The 11,094-nt window shown below is 37.5% G+C and overlaps 1 long non-coding RNA gene across 1 annotated transcript; it reads right to left on the reverse strand.

The window, feature by feature from the left end:
* Positions 1-506: 506 nt before the first annotated feature.
* Positions 507-5,689, reverse strand: LOC139714729 (uncharacterized). The gene is made up of 4 exons (XR_011709741.1): positions 5,537-5,689; positions 3,909-4,040; positions 2,259-2,357; positions 507-1,632 (listed from the first exon to the last, which is right to left on the reverse strand). It is a non-coding gene; the product is annotated as an uncharacterized lncRNA (long non-coding RNA).
* Between the last annotated feature and the right edge of the window lie 5,405 nt (positions 5,690-11,094).

Raw genomic sequence — 11,094 nt, forward strand, 5'->3', positions numbered from 1 at the left:
AGGGTACATGTTATGCAATATGCCTCTCTTTTCTCTCTTTTTTAATTTTTTTTTTTTTTTTTTTTTTTTTTTTTTTTTTTTTTTTTGCAATGACTGGATGCTTTAGCTTCTCACACACTCACTTTTCATTTTTCTAAATGTAATACCTGTGAAGTGTCATAAGAACATGGCCCTGAATTTACTCATTTACTTCATTCAGTCACGGAGCTACACATGATTCAGTTAAGGATGTGGTGCAGTAACAACATGCTAAACAGTGGCCTACAATGTCCTTTGATATTCATGCAAATAATTGTTCATTATTTACTTTTAACATGTTTACTAACATAAACCAATACTCTACTGTCCTAGCTGAATAAACGGAATATCATTTCCTTTCTTTTTAATTATTATTATTATTTTTTATTTTATTATTATTATTATTTTATTTTTTTTGGGGGGGGGGGGGCAAAAAGTATGGTGACATTAATATTTGAACTTTAGCTATCATTAAATTATATGCCATTTATTTCAACCCTTCCAAACAAATCATATTACCATGAGATATAATAAGAAGATAAGTTCAGTGACCTTTATTCCTGGAGGGTTTTACTCCAATTCTGAGGACAACCACATTTCCTGTACCACACCTGGTTATGATATCAGCAGAAGATACACTGGAACTATATTTTTTTTTAAAATCTTCAATCATAACAATGAGATATAGGAAAGACAGACAGACAACCCTCAAACATAATGACTGTGGCACCATTCAGGGCAGAGGAATAAAAAAAGGGAATACAAAAACAAAAACTTGGCAAAGGGGAAATTACAAGGATGCGATTAAAGAGTGCATTCTTGAGGAACAAAAAGAAGTTAAACCTACTATAACTACCATTCATACTTCCATTTTCAGTATAGTGATGGTGGGAAGTCACGAAACACTTGCTGTCTCATGTAGCAGTTCCACTTTCATTACAATCTCCTTCATCTTAACCTCTGCAAGATACCGGATTTTATCCTAATTAACTATTTCCAGGCATTGCATGGATCAGTTTACATGCACAAGTAAGCACACTGTGCAGCCATCCCCTACATTTCCTCAAACTTGGCCAGATTTACCATAAAATATAACAATGATCACTGTTTGGCAGTTGTCTACACTCTGGCATACTCACTTTGCATTCTGATTTCTCACTACCATTACATACAGTGTATTCAACAAACCTTACCCCTTTTCTTGCCTTGTTCTCTGCTGACTCCCACACTGGTCAGCTTCAGACCCCATGCACTGGTCAGCTTCAGACCATACAAATTGAGGAAGTTGGCAGACTTGAAAATGTGCTGAACATCTAGGCCAATCTCGCCTCTACATTAAACTCTTTACACTTACAAGTCGTGTACCATTAACAAAGTGTTTGTAGCCAATGTCAACAGCATTTAGAGATAGTAGTCTTGTAAGGGTCAAGTGCTCAATGTTTAAAGCACAAGCCAAAACTTCAAAAGACACTGCCTTTCACACCACGTCCAGACAGGTCTGAAGCAAAGACTATCCATCTCATGTGATCAGTATTCGCTTGACGAAGGCTGATCTTCTGATACCGGCGATAGATGCCCAGTCACCTGATGCTTTCACTTCTTCATCTTTCTCATCTGTGGCCACAATAAAATGACAGTGATGAGAGGTGAAAAAAGGGATGGAAAGAAAGTGTATCCAAGACAATACATAAATATACTCTCAAAAGAAGTAAACATTTACCCAAATACATCACCTATATGAAAATGAACCTGTGAATGTGTTCTTTCCTTTTTTCTCTCTCTTTACAAACTGCACCTAAAAATTCCTGGTATCCAAAGGAATGACAGATAATGAGACAAGTGACAGCGACGTTAGTGCAGTCTAAGAATTCATATTTATTATCTTGAGCAAGTCTAATTCGGGAGTTTATAGTGTAAGAACATAACTCAATGAAGAGGTTTCCAAGGCAATACATAAATAAAGGAAATAAACTGAATCAAATACAGCTGTAGGCCTACCATAAAAAAGAAGCAGAATGTCACAAGAGTCACAACTGATAATCTTTGGTAATTTCAATTCATTTGAACTAAAAATGTAGACAAACACACAAGCATCCATTACGAAAAACATCGGTTTTCTCCATTACTCGAATCAAAGGGGTGGAAAGATATGAACATTAAGTCACCTGAGAGAATTCTATGGCTCATTGGTAGCCCTTGCATTACAGTTGTAAATCCCTGAAAAGAAATGTTAAACTCACTGCTCGTTGAAAACAATCCTTGTACACCTGGAACTCTTTTGCACAGTCATGGTGGCCAATATTGTCTCGACTCGAAGCACATCTTCCGTAAGACAGGGCCTACAAAAATTTATTCAGAACACATACCGGTACATCCGAATAAACAAGTCAAAAACAGGAAGTTTCGATCCTATTGTTGGGTACCAGATGAAAACACAACATATGAAATTACTGGTGTGTAGGGTCCATACTCTGCTTTTTCTTAAATCTGTGATATGTTATATGTTATGTGGAAACTTGGGTGGGAACATAGTAAACAAAAATTGTTCTTCTTTCAGTTTAGTGTAAGAAACCATAAGTTAGGAACTAAGACAGATCAACTATTATTGCACAGAAAAAGAGCAACTCTGAAGTCGGAAGAGGGGTACAATGTACTAGCTTACCAAAAAAAAAAAAAAAATCTTTTTCACCTTTTCCCTTGTAAGTACACTGCACAACTTCACACTATGTTCAAAATGCCTGTAAGAAATAGTCATGGCCTAATGGATACTCCAATGACTTAGGCTGCACATAAATCTTCACCTTGGATTAAAAAAAAATAATAAGAAGGTCAAGTTTGTATCCTTGGCATCAACATTTTTCTTGTATCACAGCTTAATTAAATCTACACATTTATGTAGCAAAGGATGACTGAATAAGAAGGAAATTACTTAAGTGTCTCTTTTTGCTATATCATTGAACAATTATAATTGTACCATCACAGGGTTGCAGGATATTTTGGAGCACTGGACAAGAGGAAGAGTTGTACAATGTAATTAGCACCACGAAGGTTGCAGAGCAGTGTTATTACTGTACAGGGTCAACATTTGAAACACATAAATTTTATGCCTCAGAGTCTACTTCTTTCAGATCTTGAAGAAAGTTCTCTTTGTTTGCCTTTGCATCTACTGAAGTCACTCACTTGAACCAGCTTAATTATGCACCTATCAGGCTATAGGCACAAAAAAGGTACATGTAGTTTAAACAAGATTTAACTTAATTCTTATTATTATATCGTACTTTCAAAGCATAGAAGAAAACTGTAAAAGAATTATCAAACAATTGTGCAAAATTGAAGACAGATTTGTACCTTGGCCCTGGTCATTTACACATATTATATATTTACTTATGAAATATAATATTTTTTTAATGACAGTCTATAAAATTTGTACAATCACTGTGTCTTGAAATTGGTATATTAAAGGGACTGTACAGTTCTGGGTGAGGTGAGGATTTAGCTTTTAACGTTTTGCGAGATACATGTATTCAGAAACCACTCTATGAGCATGCAATTCTAAGGGGTATCAAAAGTTTATTTGATAAAAATCGGTTTTGAAATGGCCGAGATATCCAAAAAACAAGGTGAAACAAAGAGATCCTAATAAAAGGCGTGGCCTGTCGTCTTTTATTTCTATCACTTTTTTGGATATCTCGGCCATTTGAAAACCAATTTTCATCAAATAAACGTAGAATCCTTCTTAAAATCACATGCTCTTTCATATTTCATCAGAGGTTTCTCATTATCTCAATTTGGAATGTTATAAACCTGAATCCCCACCTCAACCAGTTACTGTACAGTCCCTAATTTACTCAGCACTTTGAGAAAAACTGCCTTCTCCATCTGTATCTCACCTGTGATGAACACTCCGCAAGTGCGACTGGAAAATATGCCATGCGCTGCCTGGCTCGCTGCACACTGCTACTGTTCATGACCGAAGTAGATTTCAATGTATCCAGTACGCTGACTGCTTCTTGAGTTTATCTCTGTGAAAAAGAAAAGCAAAGAGAATGAGGCTATTTTGTTGTGACTGAATTGACAATGGTGACACGCGTACTAGAAACTACATGATGACGACAGACAACTCCATGTACTGCAGTAGTCAAGCCTTCTTCAGCCTGAATATACAAGTTGCATGGACATACACTGGAGGTTGCCAAGAGCGTGAAATATTAAGGAGTAATGCTATGCTCTGACCTCAACTGGATAGAGCACATCACCAGCATACATGTACTTATGTTCCAAAGCTAACAAGACCCTGGGCTTTGTGAGACGCAATCTCAAGATCTCTTCCACGAAGGTTAACCCATTGAGGGCGGACTGATTTTTCTACAACACGCATTTCCCATAGACCCCTGCATGAGTATACTCGGGACTCGTCCTCAACGGGTTTGAAGAGACAGCACATAAGACTTCATGTCAGACCAGTAATGAAAGTATGCCACCACCATCTGGAATCCCCACACCCAGCAGGCCATCAACATGTTGAAGGCAGTCCGACATGCAGCTCACTTCGTCACGAGACGATGCCGTAACATTTAACACCTCAAGTGTATCGGCCATGATTGACAGAGTGCAGTGGCCATCACTCGGGGAGTGACGCTGTACTGCCCACCTCACCATATGTGTACAAGATCTATCACGGCCTTGCCTGCGTGCAAAAAAAAAAAAAAAACAGCTCCACCCACTTCCGGGATCCATCAATTCAAGACAAAGAAGGGGCCAAAATCAACAATTGTCATCCCAAACTGCCGTACACATTACCATCAACTCTGAAAGCCTCAAGACGTAAGACCATGCAGAGAAGCTGATTATCAGCACACCATTAGTTGATTGATTAATTAATTTCTGTTTATTTTTACTTATTAACTGCTTTCTATTTTTTTTTAATGAAATGAAATTTATTCCACATACACAACTGTCTAGATGGTCTAGACTAGTATAGTGCACGATTATGCCGTATAGGGGACATTAGACTAGATATCTAAGCAGAATACAATAACGTGTTACAAGTACAAACAAAATATTATGACATCATTTTTTTCTTATTAGACAACCTACGTTAAATCACAAATGTGCAGGTGACTACCGGTACTAGTAGCAATTACATGTAGATCTACTTAAGAAGTACTGCTTGTAAAACATAGACCCCCTAAAATTTACTTTGTTTTTACAAAATACTTTTTCAAGTTTATTGAAATTGCATTCTTTATTTGCAATTATCAATTATCATCAAAGTTAACCATTAAAAATTTCTGCAACTTAGCAAGGTGCACTGCACTGCCGACCTCTCTACAAAAGTGACAGAATAATCAACTTGTTGATTGTGGTCGCTATTAAAACCTGGAATAAGTAGAAGAAGAAGAGTTGAGCCGAGCAGCACAGCATGCTTGCACAGACCACAGTCTGTCAGTACGTCAATCACATAGGTATCAACACTGCGGTGCTCTACCAGGGACTGCAACCAAAACCCGGTACCCACCTGCCTGGTTCAGTCGGTAGCAGAAGCAAGTAACTGGGCATTTAGTCATTAGATGATCTCGAACGACTAGCTACTAGGAACGTTACAGTCAATACAAAAGCTGTAAGAATGCTCCACATGCCGGACGCAGACGAAGGTGTAGCAGCGTCTGGTTTTGACTGTTGTAAGCTCTATGGAACGCCATTAAGGAAACAATACAAAATTCATTTCACTCCAGCCAATATTCATTTCACTTTTAACAAATACATTTCACTCACAAACATTGATTTTACTTTTTATAAAAATACATTTCACTTTTCACAATAATACATTTCACTTTTAAATTAAAATTCATTTCACTTTTCACAAAAATACATTTCACTTTTGAATTAAACTTCATCTCACTTTTCACAAAAATACATTTCACTTTTGAATTAAAATTCATTTCACTTTTCACAAAAATACATTTCACTTTTACATAAAGATTCATTTCACTTTTCACAAAAATACATTTCACTTTTACATAAAGATTCATTTCACTTTTCACAAAAATACATTTCACTTTTAAATACAAATTCATTTCACTCTTCACAAAAATACATTTCACTTTGGCGTACCATATCACTCAGACGAAACCATTTCACTGCGCTAAAACCATTTCACTCTGATAAAACCATTTCACTCTGATACAAAAAAATACGTTCCTCTTTTTTCCCGGCCAAAAGGTGGCGCCAGTCTGAGAGGAGTCACAGTCAGTGCCATGGCACTTAGCACTGAGCTGAGGTGAGTGGCCGGCCGGCCAGCTGGCCGGCTGGCTATGCAGTACCTAGATTTAGCGCGCTACGCTGGCGCGGAAGCGACGCGAGGCGAGCTAGCAGTCGACGGTCCTCGCCTCGGCCTCACTCACATGCCGCTCGTGCCGTTACATGCATACTACTAGAATCTACATCGAGAATTGAATCTACGCCTGACTTGCTGAATGATTAACGTGTGTTTTACAACGCTTTTCAACAGCGATGTTGTGGGGTAAGTTTGATGTCTGACTTCTTGTGATCGACATGCTATTTTTTCCTGTTCAAAATGAGTATTTTTTTGCCGTTTACTGTAATACTAGTATCTCGAAGTTGACATAGTATTTTTTCCTCTTTCAAAACATTCCCGTGTTTATAGCTGGCTGCTGACCCATCTAAAACGGGGATTGATGTGACTTTTTGTTCATCAGGTCGGCAATACTTCGTGCTTTACGCAGTGATCGCATCTAGTGCGGACGGGGACTTTTTCGGACCGTAAATGCACCGTTGTTGACGATCTCTGCGGAGGTGCAGGGTCAGTCCCATATATTGAAATTAGCGTTGTTCATTCGCTCAATTGGAACTTCGTGATATCGTGTGTTGTGTACACTTCTACTTCTACGAAGATACTCAGCAGGATCCATAAGTCAGGATGTAGTGCTAAGGAGTTGAACTTAGGTGCTCATTTGCAGTGCATGCTTGTTGGTGCATTAAAAATATATGGTGCGAGTAAAAATCTTGTTCCTCAGTCTAGATGCTGAGTGGAAGAGCTCCCTTAAAGGCCTCCAATGAAGTGGCTTCAAGGGCGTTTTTAGGAAGCCCATTCCAAGCAGTTACTGTACGTGGAAAAAATGAGTTCCGATAGAGTTGGGTTCAGGTAGGAATTGCCAGCAACTTGTTTGGATGGTACTGTCGTGTGTTGCTAACAATCATGGGTGATGTGTAGTGCTGTGCATTGATGGCTGCCATGTTGTGCTGAATCTTGTACATGAGGAAGAGGCTAGCAGCATTTCTTCTCCTCTCCAGACTTTCCCATTTAAGCTGTTCAATCATGGCAGAGACACTGTCTGGACAGTAATACCTCTGGAGGGTGAATCTTGCCGCTCGCCTTTGGATGGCTTCTATTTGGGAAATGTGTTTGTTTGTATGTGGGTTCCAGACTGAGCTGCAGTATTCTAGGTGTGGTCTCACTAGGGAGAAGTATGCTTGTTGGCGGATCCTTTGCGAGGTCTTTCGTAGGTTTCTGCTGACTAGTCCTAGCATCCGATTGGCCCGGGATGTGATGTTGTTGATGTGACTTTGCCAGGATAGGTTGGATGAAAAAGTTAACCTTAGATACCGGAGATCTGATACAGATGCAAGGGGAGTGTCTCCCAGGGTGTATGTATTTCTGATGGCTTTGTGTCCAGTGTACAGTGAGTCAGTGTAGGCCGGTGGCGGTAGGCCTACAATTGTATGTGGCGATGGCAATTTGTAAATTTGAATTTACAACTTATTCACAAAAATTGTACAGTGTACAATGTGTATGCTGTCTATAATAAACAGGGTCTTAGTCTTCATCTCTTAGCAGTTAATTATTATATGATTTAGGCACCTACTCATCACTTAATACAAACAAGAACAGTATAGATTCAATATTATTATTATTATTAGTTTTTTTCTTTCGCATGGAGAAAGAAGGCACAAGAGCGATTCTAGTATTTGATGTAAACATAATTTTCATGACATGTTTAAGAGTTGACCCGGCTGCAATGTTAACACTAATAGAGTACCAGGCTATTTGAATTTTTCAAGTTGGTATACAGGTTGTCGGTAAATATAGAGATGTATTATTAGTCTTCCGCATCTACAATTTGTAACAATAAAGTTTACGAGGATGTCTGAATGAATGCAATTATTCTCAGAATAATATGAAGAGTTTGTTCGCAAAAACCGATAAGTCCATATTTGCCAAATGGAGATATTTGCGATTAAAGGTCAGGAAAAATAAAGAGAATACTAAGAAAATTTTTGCTTCTTTTGACCATAATTTCAAAAATGCCCTTTTATATGTAGTGACCAATATCTCATTTAAAAGGTGTTATTTTGTACTTTATGACAGAGACCGTACTTGAAAATCTTCAAAAATGGACTTACCGGTTTTTGCGAACAGACTCTTCATATGTTTACCATAGTACAGTGCATGTCTGTAGTTTCTCTCTGCTTGAATTGGGGTTTACTCCAACATAATGTTTTCGGACATGTTATTGTGAATAATGGTTTATAATATCATCTATGATTAATTTTCTCTATTTGTGTCACATTGTATATGTAGGTATCCCCAGTACCTGACATCACACCGATGGAACATGCATATTTAAGGTGATTCTCTTCTCTGTGGCCTCCAGGAAAATCTGCATGACATAAACGAGGAGATCTACACTGTCAGTTCTATAGTGTATTTTGTTTTCTTGGATGCACACGTACCATTCAATCTCTGACAGATTTTTATCAAGGAGAGCACTGCTGTTTTGCAAGCGCTGAGTGACTTCCTCACAAGAATAGAAACAACTGATTAGTACACCTGTCAACTTTTTCATTTCATTGAAAAACCTAGAGCAGTATGTGATCATGATAACCTACCTCAGAAAGGTGCTAAATATGTGATATGATACAATAGGAAGAATGAAGTTGATATACAATTGTAACATATTACAGTATGTTACTGTATATCAACTTCACTCATCTTTACGGTAACATTTTTAGTAAAGAGGATGTACATGTATATTCTTTGAAAAGCACGGTTGTTGTAGTAAATGTGAAGTTCGACCATTACAGATACATCAATGTGTGGAACTATGCAAGATAGTATATGTTAAATTATGTGCATTTAAATTACTTTGGAGTTTGTACAGATGGCAGAATTATGAGCCCTGATTAAACTAAATATTATCCTTCATGATATTCTTGATAAATGTTATGGAAGCAAGTACATTGTACAGTATGAAGTAGTATCTGGACGTTGAAGGTATGAATTTAATTTGTACATCATCACTGAAGCACTATAAGAGGTTTAGTTAGTACATGTATGCATGTTTTATTGCTAATATTTTGGTTGTGACCCATTTCAGAAGAGGTTTCAAAGATGTAAGAATTCTGTTCGATCAGGAAGATACACAAGGTATGTCACCAAAAGGAATTGAACGGTCAAGAAGGGATAAGGAAGATGAAGATTTTGACACAACAGTTAGATAGATGATACATTACATTAGTACTTCTTCCAAATCAACCAAAATTTTGAACATGTTCGCATTGAACGGGCATGCTCTTATTAGATACCTATAAAGAAAAATTGTGGACCTTGTGAAAGGTAAGATGAGCAGATTTTTATAACACCTGGGGGGTTTCATGTTGGCCTGTAGTCTACCCCAGGGTTGTCGAGTGTTGTTACTGGTAAGGGGTTCGAATACACATTTGTATCATTCACTCAGTCATAACCATGAAGAGAGTGACACACGGATATTTTAAATGTGTATGATACTGCTTGTGTACATGTACTGATACATGTGTATTCAGTTGACAGAGATGTTGGGATGATTAGTTTGCCTTTCGACATTTCAGATAAGATTATATACAGTCAATGCTAAAGTTGGGAATGAAAGATTTCTTCACATAGATGTTTTGCAAGATGCTATAAGGCCAAATCTAATCTGTCTGCTTCGATTTCCAGTAATATTGATGTTTTAAAGTTACTTTAAATTTTTTATCTGTTTAGTTTCCAGTAAGTGTACTTCATACATTGGCGGATCCAGTTAGGACCGCAACTGGCGCACGCCCCCCTTTATTTTTTGTTTAAACAAAAGAAATTAAAAGAAAAAAATGGGGGGAGGGTGCTTGCACCCCCCTTTAATTTTGTAAACGCGTCCCCTCTTTACGGAATTCCTGGATCCGCCCCTGCTTCATATGTAGTATGTACACTTCTGAATTGTTGATGCAGCTGCCAGTTCATGTGTTTGAAACATTGGCAGTGTGACCAATAGATACATTGTACTTGCCTTCAAAGTATTTAAGGGCATATGGACACCTTCAAAACATTCTCTGCTGTTTGGACTGTCGATGAAGTTTATATATTTTGTACATGTTTCATTTTGTTTCCAGTAAGTACACTTCATATGTATACGTGTACACCTTCAAATTGCTCTTGCAGCTGCCAGTTTACTGTCACCCTCTGTTCATGTGTGTGAAACCTTGGCGATGTGAATACTATAGTAGATACATGTATGTGTACCTGCCTTCAGAGTACTCCAGGGCATTTGTACACCCTCAAACATTCATGCAGTTTGAACTATTAATGAAGTTATATCTGTACATGTATCATTTGAGTGAAACCTTGCCAAAAGTGTAGATGGCATGTAATTTACAGAGTATTGCCTCAAAACATTTGTGGTAGTCTTGCTTGATTTTATTCACTTACATAACATTCAAGCCATATTCACAACTGTTTCATGTTTGTGCAACATCGGTATCAGTGTAGTTTGTTCTTTCAACACTTATATGTAATAAATAAATAAATATATATATATATATGGAGATGTATATACATTTATAAAGAAAAAAAAACTTGTGGATTGTGCTCCTTTCTCTGTTGTTATTAATGGAAAAAAAGGTATTTTATTAATTGATGAGAATGGCACGTGCAATAATGTATGTAAATTTCTCTGCCTAGTTAGGTAGGCCTATAGTAATAGAGTGAAGTAATGTAGTGAAGTCCTTGGGATCAACAGCTTTCTTTTGTTATATCAAAATGTT

This window comes from Diadema antillarum, unplaced genomic scaffold (assembly GCF_040938485.1).
Source record: "Diadema antillarum isolate AM-2024a unplaced genomic scaffold, OU_Dant_1.0 scf00000045, whole genome shotgun sequence".
In the NCBI taxonomy this organism is placed as follows: Eukaryota; Metazoa; Echinodermata; class Echinoidea; order Diadematoida; family Diadematidae; genus Diadema; species Diadema antillarum.